We start from the raw sequence: 16036 nt of genomic DNA, 5'->3' as shown, positions 1-16036 counted from the left end.
TGGATCCTTGTGGTGGTGTTTGTTCTGGTTATTGCCTTTCTCTTTGTTCTCTTTCTCCACTCTTTCTCCCCAAGTTAGTGAGCTGTGGCTGGTTGTGGGATCTGTCGATGTTTCGGTGTCTTGTGGTTCTGCAGGGTTGGTCTCCGACTCCTTTCCCTTTCCAGATTCCATTGTTTCCTCCACTACTGCATCTCCTTCTCCCTCCTCTGCTTCCGCCTGCATCTCTGTCAAGGCCTCACCTTCTCCAGTCTGATTTGTTGTTTTGTTGCCCAGTGCCTGGGTATAATCTTCATCCTCCATTCTTGGGTTTCCAGAAAACAGGCTTGCAAAAGTGTTGTCCCTTAACGGACAGCCCCGATACAGGTGGGCCTCGCTCCCACAAAGGCTACAGGTTCGAGGCGCTGTGCAGTTCGCCGCTATGTGTCCCTCCTGCCCACAGAATCTGCATCTGAGGCCCTGGCAGGAATCTTTGGTATGACCCAGAGCCCCACAGCGCCTGCAGTAGATCGGTTGACCTGGGTAGTGCAGATATCCTCTGTGTGGACCGATGGCAAAACTGCCAGGTGGGTGTTGTATGCCTCCAGCCGGATCCTCCCTCAGCAGGACGTTGTAACGTCGCCTTCCAGTCCAAATTCCAAAACGATCCTTCAGCCTCTCGCCAGTTGAAACTGATGCACAGTACCTTGATAAGAAGGCCCGGATATTTTCTTCCTCCACGTAAGGGTTGTAGAGGTGAACAATCATTGGGATTTCCTCGTTGGCAAACAGCGGCGAAGCTCTAATTCCCAGAAGTGCCGGATGTTCAAGGTCGCTGCTGCACTTACTGAAAAGCTTGTGGCAATCTTGAAGCGATACCATTGTAACATCGATGAATCTCGCTGATGTTGAGAAGTCTTGCAAGCAGAAGACCGCTGCTGTTTCCACGTTGCATAGTCCTCGTAGAATCCGGATCACCACCCAATCTCGTCCAAAACGATTCTTCACTTCCTCCGACGCATCTCCACAAAGCTCGAATCTGACCGTATTTCGAAGCCGCACCACTCGGGCCGGCCTGTTCGCTCCGTCTCTCGACATCACACTTGATCTTAGCCAAAAGGCCGAGAAGCGATAACCTGAAATAGGCGCCGGGCCACGGGCCCTACCTTTTGAGGGTCCGGACTAGTGGACGGCGCTGACCGGCCGCCTTCACGCCCACACACCTTCTGTCATTCCACCAGCAAAAGAGCAGCTTTGCAAAGACAAAGCCTTCAAAAAATAAGTTGAACTTGTCAACGTTCCTCTCCACGGAAATCTTTAGTAAAAGGCGAAAGATTTGTACGTGAATGAAGAGAAACTCCAGCCCTGCTCGCCGGTCGCCCAGGCCTCCGTAGGCCACCGGCCGCTCAAGGAAGAGGGCTCGAGGTAGAGCGACGAAAACCTGCAGCAAAAGCGCCCTTGGGTCGTCGGGTGGGTGACGAGGCAGCACAGCCTTTGCCTGGAGAAACACAGGGTGGGGGAAAATTAAGTCTTTCGCCTTTTTTTTTTTTTTTTTTTTTTTTTAAGTAAAATGGAGGGAAAATGAAAAAGCGGGAAAAGCGGGACTCCCTAGCGCAAAAGGACCGAGGAAACCCCGGGCCTAGGCTAGGCAAAGGTCTAAGGCGCCGTACCCCTAATCCCAACAGCTTTCCAGCAGGGGCCAGTCACCAGCATTCGTCAATTACTCTTTCGTTTGACCGTTTATGAGGGTGCACCGTGCCAGGAGGCAATGCAATACCTGGTCGATGCGTGGAGTGGACGGAGCAAGCCCCTCTTCCGACTCCCAGGCCTAAAAATCCATTTAATATATGGTCCTCGGGTAGAGGACGTATCAGATATTAAACTGATAAGAACAGATACTACACTTGATCTTAGCCAAAAGGCCGAGAAGCGATAACCTGAAATAGGCGCCGGGCCACGGGCCCTACCTTTTGAGGGTCCGGACTAGTGGACGGCGCTGACCGGCCGCCCACACACCTTCTGTCATTCCACCAGCAAAAGAGCAGCTTTGCAAAGACAAAGCCTTCAAAAAATAAGTTGAACTTGTCAACGTTCCTCTCCACGGAAACCTTTAGTAAAAGGCGAAAGATTTGTACGTGAATGAAGAGAAACTCCAGCCCTGCTCGCCGGTCGCCCAGGCCTCCGTAGGCCACCGGCCGCTCAAGGAAGAGGGCTCGAGGTAGAGCGACGAAAACCTGCAGCAAAAGCGCCCTTGGGTCGTCGGGTGGGTGACGAGGCAGCACAGCCTTTGCCTGGAGAAACACAGGGTGGGGGAAAATTAAGTCTTTCGCCTTTTTTTTTTTTTTTTTTTTTTAAGTAAAATGGAGGGAAAATGAAAAAGCGGGAAAAGCGGGACTCCCTAGCGCAAAAGGACCGAGGAAACTCCGGGCCTAGGCTAGGCAAAGGTCTAAGGCGCCGTACCCCTAATCCCAACAGCTTTCCAGCAGGGGCCAGTCACCAGCATTCGTCAATTACTCTTTCGTTTGACCGTTTATGAGGGTGCACCGTGCCAGGAGGCAATGCAATACCTGGTCGATGCGTGGAGTGGACGGAGCAAGCCCCTCTTCCGACTCCCAGGCCTAAAAATCCATTTAATATATGGTCCTCGGGTAGAGGACGTATCAGATATTAAACTGATAAGAACAGATTTTTTTTTTTTTTTTTTTTTTTATTGAAAAACGTGCATATTTCCATTCATACTTACATTGCATTTCATTTCATTGCTTTACATTATTACATTACATTTAATTACATTTGGTGTTACTTACAGACATTTTGTGACTTTGTCTCACCCTAGTCCCACCACCACATCGTCAAGTTTCGATTTTGCAGTTTTTAACTTAGTTTACCAGAATTTTGTTGTTCTTCTGGATCTTTGCCTACACTGCTTTGTTCCTTTCCCTGTTCTTTTAACCAGAGCACTTTTTTGTACTTGTACAAAACCGTACGGAAAAGGTTCAGTTGCCCCTTTTGTGCCTGCTTTCGAATAAACTCGCATCGCCTCCCCCATAGTGCTTTTTTCGCTTCAGATATTGCGATCCACAGATTAGCTGATTCATTTGCTTTTGTACCCCAGAGGACCAGGTCTCGGTTTAATTGACTTTCGCGTTTTTCCGGCCACCATTTTGAAATTGAGTCCCAGAGCTGGGCCACTACTGGACATGACCACATGGCATGCTCCACGGTTTCTTCCCCTCCACACCCCAGTGGGCATCTCGATGTACCACTACACCCATGGCGGAACATTCGTTCTCTAACCGGTAATCTTCTCAAGGCCGTTAACCAATGTAGGTCTCTGCTCTTCCCGTCCAGCCACTTTGGCTGAAGTGCTTCCCAATCGATGTCTGTTCGTGGCTTTTCCAGATTCAATCCTCCAATGTGTTCTTCCCTCCACCTTTCATACAGGCGTCTGTGGTTCATGATGAGCTTGCCTGACAGACACCATTTGTTGTTTCTTATGAGGCTTACTACTTTTTTGTAGTGTTCAGGGTAGTCCACCGACCATGGTTCTGTGCCTCTCCAGGGGACCACCTTTCGCAAGCTAAAGCCCAGCCAGAATCTGGCAAGGAGCGTCGCATTGTGACGTTCGTCACCTTGTGCCAATTTCGCTGCATTGGCCAGGTACAAGGCTGTTAGTTTTAAGGGGGCACACACTACTCCTCTCCCGCCTTTAGCTGTTTCCTGGTACATTATGCCTCTTGCTACCCACTCGCATCTTCCTCCCCATATGAAATCAAAAAATAGGCGCTCAAGTCGCCTCCCTGTCCAGAAGGGAACAGGAAACGCGTAGGCCAGGTGGACTAGGGTTGCGAAGACATCGCTGTTTATTGCTGCCACTCTCCCTGTCAGAGATAAATCTCTTGTTGCCCATCTTTCTATTTTTTGTCTTACCTTTGCTAGTTTTGCTTCCCAGTTTTTTATAGCACTTCCCTCTTTCCAGAACTGCACTCCCAAGATCCGGATCCCATCTTGGCACATGGGAAAACCACCTGGCACCTCCTGCCTACCTCGCCATGCGCCTGTACCTAGTACTGTTGACTTTGCTTTGTTCACCCGTGCCCCGGTAGCCTTGGAAAATTGTATAAGTGTCTGCTCCACTATCTGGAAATCCCCTTCTGAACTCATGAAAAGGGTGGCATCATCTGCATATGCTGACACTTTGGCTTGCACACCTTTCCCACCTGGGATATGGAGTCCTACGAATTTGGGCTCCGCTCGTAGTCGTGCCATGAGTGGCTCAAGAAAGATGATGTACAGCAGTGGGGAAAGTGGACAGCCCTGCCTTACTCCACCTGCTTGTTCTACTCCTTCCGAATAGTATCCGTTCACGTTTACTCGGCTTGTAGCGCCCTTGTAGAGGAGGCGCACCCATGACACATACGAAGGGCCAAACCCCATTTTATTGAGGGTGGCGAACAGAAACTGGTGGCTGACACGGTCGAAAGCCTTTTCCTGGTCTAGTCCCAGGATTGCTAAAGGCAGATTGCGTTGCTGTGCCCAGGCTATTGCATCTCTAACCAGTGAGATATTCAGGCTGTGCGACCGTCCAGGTACTCCGCACGTTTGGTCTGGGTGCACTACTGTACCGATCACGCCTCTCAGACGCAGCGTCAAAACCTTTGCCAAGATCTTGTAGTCGGTCGTGAGGAGCGTGATCGGCCTCCAGTTGGCCAGATCTGCCCTGTCACCCTTCTTATGCAGAAGGGTAATATGCCCTGTCCTCAACGATGGGGGGAGAATTCCCTCCTTTATTGCCTCCCTATAGATCTGCATGAGGTCCGGACACACAACCGACCAGAAAGCTCTATACCACTCGGCCGGCAGTCCGTCGCCCCCTGGGGCTACCCCACCCTTCAGGGTGGCAATGGCCTGCTCTAATTCATTTTCTGTGATGTCGGCCTCCAATTTTGCACGGTCTTTCTGAGTAAGTTCTTGACTAATGCCCTTAAGGAAACTGGCTGCCTCCTGTTCATCCGTAGACCTCTCCCGGAAAAGGTCTTTGTAAAAGGTTGCCACCACTTCAAGCATTTCCTCTTTAGATGTCATTAGATGATCCCCTACTTTAACCCTACTCATGTGGGCTCTTTTTTGCCGCGTTCTTACCGTGTTGAAAAAGTATCTTGTTGGCCGCTCATCAAAGAGCAGTTTTTGTTGGCCTGCCAGACCACAAAAACGCCTTGCCTCTGTAGTGAAGTGCTCTTTTAGGTTCATTCTAGCCACCCTGCTTCCTTCTATATTGCCTTCCCTCCATGCACTCTGCAAGACCCTTGACCATCGGGCTACCTTCTCCCTTTCTTTTCTTGCCTTCTGCCTTCCCCACTGTTGGCAGAAAATCCGCACCTTGGTTTTCAAGTGTTCCCACCATTCCGCCCATGTCTTGTAAAGTCCTTTCAAGGCTTGCCACCCAACATAAAGTGACCTAAAGGTCTGGCAGAAGTTCTGATCCTGTAGATATGTTATGTTTAGTTTCCATAGACCTGGTCCTCTCCTTCCCTTTTCTATCCTTACCGTAATGCTCACTAGGCAGTGATCTGTACACCAATGTGGCTCTACTCTGAAACTGTCAACCTTTGTGCCTTCCTGTACCATTATATAATCCAATCGTGAGGCATTCCCTCTCGAATTCCTCCACGTTGCTCTCTCCCTATCTTCTGATGTTTTTGCTGTATCTAAAAGCCTGGCCCCTTTAAGAATTTCCTTCAGCTCTATCTCCTCTTCTAAGTTGGTATTCAGGTCCCCCCCTACCCACAGGAGTCTGTTGGTTTGAAGGAGTGGCTCTAGCTCTCGGAAGAAACCCCTTCTCCTGCCTCGAGTTGCTGGAGCGTAGATGCAAATAGCTCTAAACGGCACCCCTCTCCAAGTTCCATCAGTATAAAAGATTCTCCCTGGTACTGCCACTACTGTTTTGCTTACTACAAAATCGAAACTTTTAAACAATATTCCTACCCCATCCCCTTTTCCCTCCCCTGCCCCCCACACCGATGGACCCCATTCCCACCCTCTGGAAAACCAAGTCCCCTCTGCTTCTGTTCGTAGATGACACTCCTGGACAAAGATAACATCTAGTGGGAGTATCTCCAAGGACTTAAAAATTGCCATTCGTCTTACCGTCTGTCTCATGCCCCTTGCATTCAGGGTTGCTAATGTAAGTTTTCCTTCCATATCTTCAGATTTATTTTCCTTTCTACATGTTCTTTTTCCCTATTGTTTCTCCAATTACTTCTCTCTCTTTTTCTACTTTGAACGCTTACTCCTTCTTTTGTTCTCCAGCTCCTTTCCGACTGATTTTTCCTTCATCGTTGTCCTTCCCGCTGTCCTCCGAACTTAGGGACTCCATTTCACTTTCCAGGCCCAAGAAGCTGTATAGTCTTGCCTTTGTTCTCATTTTCTTGACCCCTTCGTCCTTTGTTATTCTGTCTTTTTCCTTATCCGTTTGGTGTGTTCCTTTTTTGCTCCTTTTTGCCTTGCCACTTTGTCCTTCTTCCTTGCTTGGGATTCGTCGCCTTGTCGGACCTTGCTGCTCGCTTTCCATTTCGGTTGTTGTCTCATCAGCGTTTTCTCTCCGTGGATCCTTGTGGTGGTGTTTGTTCTGGTTATTGCCTTTCTCTTTGTTCTCTTTCTCCACTCTTTCTCCCCAAGTTAGTGAGCTGTGGCTGGTTGTGGGATCTGTCGATGTTTCGGTGTCTTGTGGTTCTGCAGGGTTGGTCTCCGACTCCTTTCCCTTTCCAGATTCCATTGTTTCCTCCACTACTGCATCTCCTTCTCCCTCCTCTGCTTCCGCCTGCATCTCTGTCAAGGCCTCACCTTCTCCAGTCTGATTTGTTGTTTTGTTGCCCAGTGCCTGGGTATAATCTTCATCCTCCATTCTTGGGTTTCCAGAAAACAGGCTTGCAAAAGTGTTGTCCCTTAACGGACAGCCCCGATACAGGTGGGCCTCGCTCCCACAAAGGCTACAGGTTCGAGGCGCTGTGCAGTTCGCCGCTATGTGTCCCTCCTGCCCACAGAATCTGCATCTGAGGCCCTGGCAGGAATCTTTGGTATGACCCAGAGCCCCACAGCGCCTGCAGTAGATCGGTTGACCTGGGTAGTGCAGATATCCTCTGTGTGGACCGATGGCAAAACTGCCAGGTGGGTGTTGTATGCCTCCAGCCGGATCCTCCCTCAGCAGGACGTTGTAACGTCGCCTTCCAGTCCAAATTCCAAAACGATCCTTCAGCCTCTCGCCAGTTGAAACTGATGCACAGTACCTTGATAAGAAGGCCCGGATATTTTCTTCCTCCACGTAAGGGTTGTAGAGGTGAACAATCATTGGGATTTCCTCGTTGGCAAACAGCGGCGAAGCTCTAATTCCCAGAAGTGCCGGATGTTCAAGGTCGCTGCTGCACTTACTGAAAAGCTTGTGGCAATCTTGAAGCGATACCATTGTAACATCGATGAATCTCGCTGATGTTGAGAAGTCTTGCAAGCAGAAGACCGCTGCTGTTTCCACGTTGCATAGTCCTCGTAGAATCCGGATCACCACCCAATCTCGTCCAAAACGATTCTTCACTTCCTCCGACGCATCTCCACAAAGCTCGAATCTGACCGTATTTCGAAGCCGCACCACTCGGGCCGGCCTGTTCGCTCCGTCTCTCGACATCACACTTGATCTTAGCCAAAAGGCCGAGAAGCGATAACCTGAAATAGGCGCAGGGCCACGGGCCACCGGCCGCTCAAGGAAGAGGGCTCGAGGTAGAGCGACGAAAACCTGCAGCAAAAGCGCCCTTGGGTCGTCGGGTGGGTGACGAAGCAGCACAGCCTTTGCCTGGAGAAACACAGGGAGGGGGAAAATTAAGTCTTTCGCCTTTTTTTTTTTTTTTTTTTTTTTAAGTAAAATGGAGGGAAAATGAAAAAGCGGGAAAAGGGGGACTCCCTAGCGCAAAAGGACCGAGGAAACCCCGGGCCGTACCCCTAATCCCAACAGCTTTCCAGCAGGGGCCAGTCACCAGCATTCGTCAATTACTCTTTCGTTTGACCGTTTATGAGGGTGCACCGTGCCAGGAGGCAATGCAATACCTGGTCGATGCGTGGAGTGGACGGAGCAAGCCCCTCTTCCGACTCCCAGGCCTAAAAATCCATTTAATATATGGTCCTCGGGTAGAGGACGTATCAGATATTAAACTGATAAGAACAGATACTACACTTGATCTTAGCCAAAAGGCCGAGAAGCGATAACCTGAAATAGGCGCCGGGCCACGGGCCCTACCTTTTGAGGGTCCGGACTAGTGGACGGCGCTGACCGGCCGCCTTCACGCCCACACACCTTCTGTCATTCCACCAGCAAAAGAGCAGCTTTGCAAAGACAAAGCCTTCAAAAAATAAGTTGAACTTGTCAACGTTCCTCTCCACGGAAATCTTTAGTAAAAGGCGAAAGATTTGTACGTGAATGAAGAGAAACTCCAACCCTGCTCGCCGGTCGCCCGGGCCTCCGTAGGCCACCGGCCGCTCAAGGAAGAGGGCTCGAGGTAGAGCGACGAAAACCTGCAGCAAAAGCGCCCTTGGGTCGTCGGGTGGGTGACGAGGCAGCACAGCCTTTGCCTGGAGAAACACAGGGTGGGGGAAAATTAAGTCTTTCGCCTTTTTTTTTTTTTTTTTTTTTTTTTAAGTAAAATGGAGGGAAAATGAAAAAGCGGGAAAAGGGGGACTCCCTAGCGCAAAAGGACCGAAGAAACCCCGGGCCGTACCCCTAATCCCAACAGCTTTCCAGCAGGGGCCAGTCACCAGCATTCGTCAATTACTCTTTCGTTTGACCGTTTATGAGGGTGCACCGTGCCAGGAGGCAATGCAATACCTGGTCGATGCGTGGAGTGGACGGAGCAAGCCCCTCTTCCGACTCCCAGGCCTAAAAATCCATTTAATATATGGTCCTCGGGTAGAGGACGTATCAGATATTAAACTGATAAGAACAGATACTACACTTGATCTTAGCCAAAAGGCCGAGAAGCGATAACCTGAAATAGGCGCCGGGCCACGGGCCCTACCTTTTGAGGGTCCGGACTAGTGGACGGCGCTGACCGGACGCCTTCACGCCCACACACCTTCTGTCATTCCACCAGCAAAAGAGCAGCTTTGCAAAGACAAAGCCTTCAAAAAATAAGTTGAACTTGTCAACGTTCCTCTCCACGGAAATCTTTAGTAAAAGGCGAAAGATTTGTACGTGAATGAAGAGAAACTCCAGCCCTGCTCGCCGGTCGCCCGGGCCTCCGTAGGCCACCGGCCGCTCAAGGAAGAGGGCTCGAGGTAGAGCGACGAAAACCTGCAGCAAAAGCGCCCTTGGGTCGTCGGGTGGGTGACGAAGCAGCACAGCCTTTGCCTGGAGAAACACAGGGAGGGGGAAAATTAAGTCTTTCGCCTTTTTTTTTTTTTTTTTTTTTTTTTTTTTTTAAGTAAAATGGAGGGAAAATGAAAAAGCGGGAAAAGGGGGACTCCCTAGCGCAAAAGGACCGAGGAAACCCCGGGCCGTACCCCTAATCCCAACAGATTTCCAGCAGGGGCCAGTCACCAGCATTCGTCAATTACTCTTTCGTTTGACCGTTTATGAGGGTGCACCGTGCCAGGAGGCAATGCAATACCTGGTCGATGCGTGGAGTGGACGGAGCAAGCCCCTCTTCCGACTCCCAGGCCTAAAAATCCATTTAATATATGGTCCTCGGGTAGAGGACGTATCAGATATTAAACTGATAAGAACAGATACTACACTTGATCTTAGCCAAAAGGCCGAGAAGCGATAACCTGAAATAGGCGCCGGGCCACGGGCCCTACCTTTTGAGGGTCCGGACTAGTGGACGGCGCTGACCGGCCGCCTTCACGCCCACACACCTTCTGTCATTCCACCAGCAAAAGAGCAGCTTTGCAAAGACAAAGCCTTCAAAAAATAAGTTGAACTTGTCAACGTTCCTCTCCACGGAAATCTTTAGTAAAAGGCGAAAGATTTGTACGTGAATGAAGAGAAACTCCAGCCCTGCTCGCCGGTCGCCCGGGCCTCCGTAGGCCACCGGCCGCTCAAGGAAGAGGGCTCGAGGTAGAGCGACGAAAACCTGCAGCAAAAGCGCCCTTGGGTCGTCGGGTGGGTGACGAAGCAGCACAGCCTTTGCCTGGAGAAACACAGGGAGGGGGAAAATTAAGTCTTTCGCCTTTTTTTTTTTTTTTTTTTTTTTTTTTAAGTAAAATGGAGGGAAAATGAAAAAGCGGGAAAAGGGGGACTCCCTAGCGCAAAAGGACCGAGGAAACCCCGGGCCGTACCCCTAATCCCAACAGCTTTCCAGCAGGGGCCAGTCACCAGCATTCGTCAATTACTCTTTCGTTTGACCGTTTATGAGGGTGCACCGTGCCAGGAGGCAATGCAATACCTGGTCGATGCGTGGAGTGGACGGAGCAAGCCCCTCTTCCGACTCCCAGGCCTAAAAATCCATTTAATATATGGTCCTCGGGTAGAGGACGTATCAGATATTAAACTGATAAGAACAGATACTACACTTGATCTTAGCCAAAAGGCCGAGAAGCGATAACCTGAAATAGGCGCCGGGCCACGGGCCCTACCTTTTGAGGGTCCGGACTAGTGGACGGCGCTGACCGGCCGCCTTCACGCCCACACACCTTCTGTCATTCCACCAGCAAAAGAGCAGCTTTGCAAAGACAAAGCCTTCAAAAAATAAGTTGAACTTGTCAACGTTCCTCTCCACGGAAATCTTTAGTAAAAGGCGAAAGATTTGTACGTGAATGAAGAGAAACTCCAACCCTGCTCGCCGGTCGCCCGGGCCTCCGTAGGCCACCGGCCGCTCAAGGAAGAGGGCTCGAGGTAGAGCGACGAAAACCTGCAGCAAAAGCGCCCTTGGGTCGTCGGGTGGGTGACGAGGCAGCACAGCCTTTGCCTGGAGAAACACAGGGTGGGGGAAAATTAAGTCTTTCGCCTTTTTTTTTTTTTTTTTTTTTTTTTAAGTAAAATGGAGGGAAAATGAAAAAGCGGGAAAAGGGGGACTCCCTAGCGCAAAAGGACCGAGGAAACCCCGGGCCGTACCCCTAATCCCAACAGCTTTCCAGCAGGGGCCAGTCACCAGCATTCGTCAATTACTCTTTCGTTTGACCGTTTATGAGGGTGCACCGTGCCAGGAGGCAATGCAATACCTGGTCGATGCGTGGAGTGGACGGAGCAAGCCCCTCTTCCGACTCCCAGGCCTAAAAATCCATTTAATATATGGTCCTCGGGTAGAGGACGTATCAGATATTAAACTGATAAGAACAGATACTACACTTGATCTTAGCCAAAAGGCCGAGAAGCGATAACCTGAAATAGGCGCCGGGCCACGGGCCCTACCTTTTGAGGGTCCGGACTAGTGGACGGCGCTGACCGGCCGCCTTCACGCCCACACACCTTCTGTCATTCCACCAGCAAAAGAGCAGCTTTGCAAAGACAAAGCCTTCAAAAACTAAGTTGAACTTGTCAACGTTCCTCTCCACGGAAATCTTTAGTAAAAGGCGAAAGATTTGTACGTGAATGAAGAGAAACTCCAGCCCTTCTCGCCGGTCGCCCGGGCCTCCGTAGGCCACCGGCCGCTCAAGGAAGAGGGCTCGAGGTAGAGCGACGAAAACCTGCAGCAAAAGCGCCCTTGGGTCGTCGGGTGGGTGACGAAGCAGCACAGCCTTTGCCTGGAGAAACACAGGGAGGGGGAAAATTAAGTCTTTCGCCTTTTTTTTTTTTTTTTTTTTTTTTTAAGTAAAATGGAGGGAAAATGAAAAAGCGGGAAAAGGGGGACTCCCTAGCGCAAAAGGACCGAGGAAACCCCGGGCCGTACCCCTAATCCCAACAGCTTTCCAGCAGGGACCAGTCACCAGCATTCGTCAATTACTCTTTCGTTTGACCGTTTATGAGGGTGCACCGTGCCAGGAGGCAATGCAATACCTGGTCGATGCGTGGAGTGGACGGAGCAAGCCCCTCTTCCGACTCCCAGGCCTAAAAATCCATTTAATATATGGTCCTCGGGTAGAGGACGTATCAGATATTAAACTGATAAGAACAGATTTTTTCCTTCGAAAAAGTTTTTATTGTCACCATTTTACATTTTAAAACATTTTTCTCTCACAATTTTAAAACACATCTTCACATAAAAAACAATAAAACATACTTTAAACATTTTCTTAAAAGCTTTTGTTTGCGTAAAAAGTCAGTGCAGATAAAAGAACATTAAAAAGCTTCTTTCAGTATGTTAAAAGTTCAACTTGTTTTTAAAAGTGAAGAGTAATAGTTTAAAATGTCCGAAACAAGTCCAATAAAAAGTCCAGGTAAAACAACGCAAGTAAAACACGCTCTTTTGTGCAGAACCGGGGTGAGTCCTCGTCCTCCTTGCACCACCCCGCTCCTCCGTTGAATCCGGTATCACGTTCTGCAGCTCAGCGGAGATCCTCACCCTGTGCCCGATGCTCCGTCCTTCTCGTGTTCAGTTGGCGGTGCATTGACGGGAGCCATCGCCCGTGGTGGTCTGGACCCCCCTGCGTGTGACCCCAGCCCCCTCCTCCGATTGGCGATGCGCAGCGCCTCCTGCCGCGACGATGTTGCCAGCCGCTCCAACGCGTGCAGGGGCACTGTCACTCGCTTCCCCACCAACAGGTCGCGGGAGGTCCACAAGGCGGCTGTCACGCTGGTAAGGGTGAGCCAGAGCGTGCTGAACTCCGCGGCTGGCAATTTTTCTAAGCCCTGACCCACCCCGTTCACCGCTAGCCGGTAAACTCGCGGGTGGACCTCCCCTGCTGGTAGGCTCGGGCATTGTAGCGGGCCGGTTCTGGCCCACAGGTCCCTCGCCACGCTGCACTCCCAGAGCACATGCCGCACGGTTTCTGGCTCGCCACACCCAAACCGTGGGCACGTGGGATTCGTTGCCATCCCCCGGGAGTGCATCACGGCCCTGGCCGGGAGGATCTCATGAGCCGCCATCCACAACAGATCTTTGTGCTTGTTCGGGAGGGCGGGATGGGCCACGTTCCTCCACACTTGTCTGGCCTCACTCAGACTGAGGCCTGGGACAGGACTCACTTTTTCCCGGTCCTGCACAAAGGAGACGATAAAACGTGCATTAGATAAAATGGTGACATCTTCCTTCTCTAAAACATATTTCTTTAAAAACTTTTTGATAAAACCGTATTCTTTTGTCAGATTAAAAGCAACTGGTGTTTTTAGATCGGGAGTTAAAATACGCAGAGTCCTCAGGTACGACCCCATCCAGAACTTCACCATGGTTGCCGTCTTGTTCTCTCTGGATGGGGTCGTTGCGTATGTCATATGCAGGGCGACAAATTTGCTAGTTAAAAACAGGTGGGGGTCTGGGAGCCCCTTTCCTCTATTTTCGGGTTTTTTCTTGACGACATCTCTTCTTAGCCGCTCCCACTTGGACCCCCACAGGAAATAAAACATCGCCCTCTCCATCTGTAAAATAAAATGTCTGGGGGGACTAAAAACAGAGCACAGTAATAAAACCAGAGGTAAAATCACAGATTTGATTATTAAAATCTTCCCCTCAATGGTCAGTCGTCGTAGTCTCCATAACCCCAGTCGTTGCCTAACTTTCCCTATCTTTTCCGTCCAGTTTCCCCGTCCTCCACCCTCTTTGTCAAATCTTATACCTAAAATCTTTAAATCAGTTTCTTTAAAATCCACGTCCAGGTCTGGTCGTAAGTCACCCCATGGCCCAAAGAGCTGGGCCTCGGACTTGCTCCTATTGAGCTTGGCGCCCGAGGCCCGTCCGTACCAGTCAGTCAAGTCGAGTGCTCTTTGGGCCGATAAAACGTCCGTACATAAAAGGGTAACGTCGTCCATGTATAGTGTGCACGTTGCAGTCAGTCCACCTGGCAGTCTTAGTCCTGTGATCCATTGGTCCCTTCTCAAGATCTGTGCCAGTGGTTCGATGCAAGCAACGAACAGGAGCGGGGATAACGGACACCCCTGGCGAACGCCAGAGCGAATAGAGATCGCTTTTGTGAGGTGCCCATTTACCAGAATTTTGCTGTGGATATCGTTGTACAGCAATACCACCCATTTTATAAACCTCCCTGGGAAGCCCATTTTTTGCAGTACCTGGAACAGGTACTGGTGCGAGACCCGATCGAAAGCTTTCTCAAAATCTAAATTTAGAACTAACAGCCGGATGTTTCTGTCTCTCGCAAAACAGATGGCGTCTCGGACCAGCACTAGGCTGTCCGTGATCCTCCTCCCGGGCACGGCACAGGCTTGATCCGGGTGGATGAGGTCCTCTAAAACAGTCGACATTCGACTCGATAAAAGCTTGCTTTTAAATTTTGATTGTAAACTTTTTAGCGTTATGGGTCTCCAGTTCCTAATGTCAGTCTTGTCTCCTTTTTTGTACAACAAAGAAACTATCCCTATCCTAAAACTGTCCGGGAGTCTGTCCAGTCCTTGAAGTTCGTTAAAAACAGTCAATAAATCATGTGCTAAAATATCCCAGAAGGTTTTATAAAATTCTAAAGGGAGCCCATCTCCACCTGGGGACTTCCCTTGTTTAAAACCTTTAAAACATGTCTGCATTTCTAAAATGTTAAAATCTCGGGATAAAAGCACATTTTCATTGTCAATTCTTTTGTCTAAAAACTGTAAAACTTCTTGAACTGTCTCTATTTGCACATTTTTTTCATTGTAAAGGTTTTCATAAAAATTTTCAATCACTTCTAAAATGTTCCTGGTATTGTTTAAAACTTCTCCTTCATTTAAAACGGTGATTGCTCTCTCTTTTTCTGTTATTTTCTTAAAAAAATACCTCGTGCACTTTTCTCCTTCTTCTATGTCCTGCTCCCGACTTCTTAAAATAATTCCTTTAGTTTTAATATTATTTAAAACTGACATTTCATTTTTGACCTCTTTAATTTCGTCACTAAAATCAAAACCAGCGTTTAAAAGGTTAAAATATCTCTGTAGTCGTTTTTGCAGCCCCACCATGCGTCTCTTCTCCCTTTGTTTTTTCTCCTTACCTTTTCTTTTAAAAAACCGTCTCGTCCTGTCTTTTACCATCTCCCACCACTGTGCACGTGTATCGTACAAGTCTTGGAGGGTCTGCCAGAGGCCGAACTGTTCCCTGTACTCCCTGATGATCTCCTCGTCTTCTAACAGGGAACAGTTCAGCCTCCACAGCCCTCCGCCTATCGTCACACCTGTGGGGAGTGAAAGAGTGCAAGACAGCATGCAGTGATCTGTAAAGAAAAGGGGGGTTATTCTAGCATCGGTGGGTGGGCAGCCCCTTGTAAAAACGTAATCTATCCTCGAGGCTCTGGTGCCGTCACCACTGAACCAGGTGAAGCCCTCCTCATTTTGATGCAGGGTTTTAAAACAGTCCACTAATTTAAAATCACTGATTAAAGCCTGCAATAAAACCGATGATTTATCTACTTTAAAATCTTCCCCTGCCCCTTTCCTGTCTGCTCTAGATAAAACACAATTAAAATCCCCTCCCAACACTAGGGGAACCCTCCCCAGCATGTGTGGCTGCAGGTCTTCTAAAAGGTCATGCCTGTCATTTTTGTCATTAAAACCATACACATTAAGAATGTTAAAATCCCTTCCTAAAAAAGTCAGATTTGCTAAAAGCGCCCGTCCGTCTCTCACCACCGTGCTGCCCTTCACCAAAATATTCGGGTTTTTTATTAAAATGGCAACACCGTCGGCCCGGCTGTAGTGCGAGCCGCTCCAGAGAGAGGGACCCGCAGCCCACCGCTGCTCCCAATCTCTGTATGATTTCAAGAACGGCAAAGCACACTCTTGCAGTAAAAACACATCTGACTTTATGTCATTTAAAAGGGACAGAACACTCTGTGCTCTCAACGCTGCTCTCACGCTTCTCACATTGATGGTGGAGATCGTAAGAGACATGAGCACTATAGGTTAAAAACAGGCGTGATCTTTAAAACCCGGACATTAAAACCACAAAGATACGGTTAAAAGCCGGTTAAAATCACCCTATTTCTTGTGACACCTGCTCCTCCT

General features: G+C 49.3%; 14 non-coding genes and 1 pseudogene across 14 annotated transcripts; all 15 read right to left on the bottom strand.

Annotated features, from left to right (window-relative positions):
* Positions 1 to 1226: 1226 nt before the first annotated feature.
* Positions 1227 to 1341, bottom strand: LOC134304622 (U5 spliceosomal RNA). Its single transcript, XR_010008022.1, has one exon. It is a non-coding gene; the product is annotated as a U5 spliceosomal RNA (small nuclear RNA).
* Positions 1342 to 1719: 378 nt separating this feature from the next.
* On the bottom strand, positions 1720 to 1910 carry LOC134304549 (U2 spliceosomal RNA). Its single transcript, XR_010007961.1, has one exon. It is a non-coding gene; the product is annotated as a U2 spliceosomal RNA (small nuclear RNA).
* Positions 1911 to 2019: 109 nt separating this feature from the next.
* On the bottom strand, positions 2020 to 2134 carry LOC134304769 (U5 spliceosomal RNA). The gene has a single exon (XR_010008162.1). It is a non-coding gene; the product is annotated as a U5 spliceosomal RNA (small nuclear RNA).
* A 375-nt stretch (positions 2135 to 2509) lies between these two features.
* Positions 2510 to 2698, bottom strand: LOC134304603 (U2 spliceosomal RNA). Its single transcript, XR_010008010.1, has one exon. It is a non-coding gene; the product is annotated as a U2 spliceosomal RNA (small nuclear RNA).
* Positions 2699 to 8036: 5338 nt separating this feature from the next.
* LOC134304537 (U2 spliceosomal RNA) lies at positions 8037 to 8227 on the bottom strand. Its single transcript, XR_010007950.1, has one exon. It is a non-coding gene; the product is annotated as a U2 spliceosomal RNA (small nuclear RNA).
* A 117-nt stretch (positions 8228 to 8344) lies between these two features.
* On the bottom strand, positions 8345 to 8460 carry LOC134304767 (U5 spliceosomal RNA). Its single transcript, XR_010008160.1, has one exon. It is a non-coding gene; the product is annotated as a U5 spliceosomal RNA (small nuclear RNA).
* A 351-nt stretch (positions 8461 to 8811) lies between these two features.
* On the bottom strand, positions 8812 to 9002 carry LOC134304525 (U2 spliceosomal RNA). The gene has a single exon (XR_010007938.1). It is a non-coding gene; the product is annotated as a U2 spliceosomal RNA (small nuclear RNA).
* A 117-nt stretch (positions 9003 to 9119) lies between these two features.
* LOC134304621 (U5 spliceosomal RNA) lies at positions 9120 to 9234 on the bottom strand. Its single transcript, XR_010008021.1, has one exon. It is a non-coding gene; the product is annotated as a U5 spliceosomal RNA (small nuclear RNA).
* Positions 9235 to 9592: 358 nt separating this feature from the next.
* On the bottom strand, positions 9593 to 9783 carry LOC134304513 (U2 spliceosomal RNA). Its single transcript, XR_010007926.1, has one exon. It is a non-coding gene; the product is annotated as a U2 spliceosomal RNA (small nuclear RNA).
* A 117-nt stretch (positions 9784 to 9900) lies between these two features.
* Positions 9901 to 10015, bottom strand: LOC134304619 (U5 spliceosomal RNA). Its single transcript, XR_010008019.1, has one exon. It is a non-coding gene; the product is annotated as a U5 spliceosomal RNA (small nuclear RNA).
* Positions 10016 to 10369: 354 nt separating this feature from the next.
* On the bottom strand, positions 10370 to 10560 carry LOC134304802 (U2 spliceosomal RNA). The gene has a single exon (XR_010008192.1). It is a non-coding gene; the product is annotated as a U2 spliceosomal RNA (small nuclear RNA).
* A 117-nt stretch (positions 10561 to 10677) lies between these two features.
* LOC134304766 (U5 spliceosomal RNA) lies at positions 10678 to 10793 on the bottom strand. The gene has a single exon (XR_010008159.1). It is a non-coding gene; the product is annotated as a U5 spliceosomal RNA (small nuclear RNA).
* A 351-nt stretch (positions 10794 to 11144) lies between these two features.
* Positions 11145 to 11335, bottom strand: LOC134304791 (U2 spliceosomal RNA). Its single transcript, XR_010008181.1, has one exon. It is a non-coding gene; the product is annotated as a U2 spliceosomal RNA (small nuclear RNA).
* Positions 11336 to 11452: 117 nt separating this feature from the next.
* LOC134304765 (U5 spliceosomal RNA) lies at positions 11453 to 11567 on the bottom strand. The gene has a single exon (XR_010008158.1). It is a non-coding gene; the product is annotated as a U5 spliceosomal RNA (small nuclear RNA).
* A 352-nt stretch (positions 11568 to 11919) lies between these two features.
* On the bottom strand, positions 11920 to 12094 carry LOC134304598 (U2 spliceosomal RNA; annotated as a pseudogene).
* Between the last annotated feature and the right edge of the window lie 3942 nt (positions 12095 to 16036).

The sequence above is a fragment of the Trichomycterus rosablanca genome, unplaced genomic scaffold, assembly GCF_030014385.1.
Source record: "Trichomycterus rosablanca isolate fTriRos1 unplaced genomic scaffold, fTriRos1.hap1 scaffold_112, whole genome shotgun sequence".
Lineage (NCBI taxonomy): Eukaryota > Metazoa > Chordata > Actinopteri > Siluriformes > Trichomycteridae > Trichomycterus > Trichomycterus rosablanca.
The sequence above is the reverse complement of the archived record's forward strand: the minus strand, read 5'-3'. Positions and strand labels throughout refer to the sequence as shown.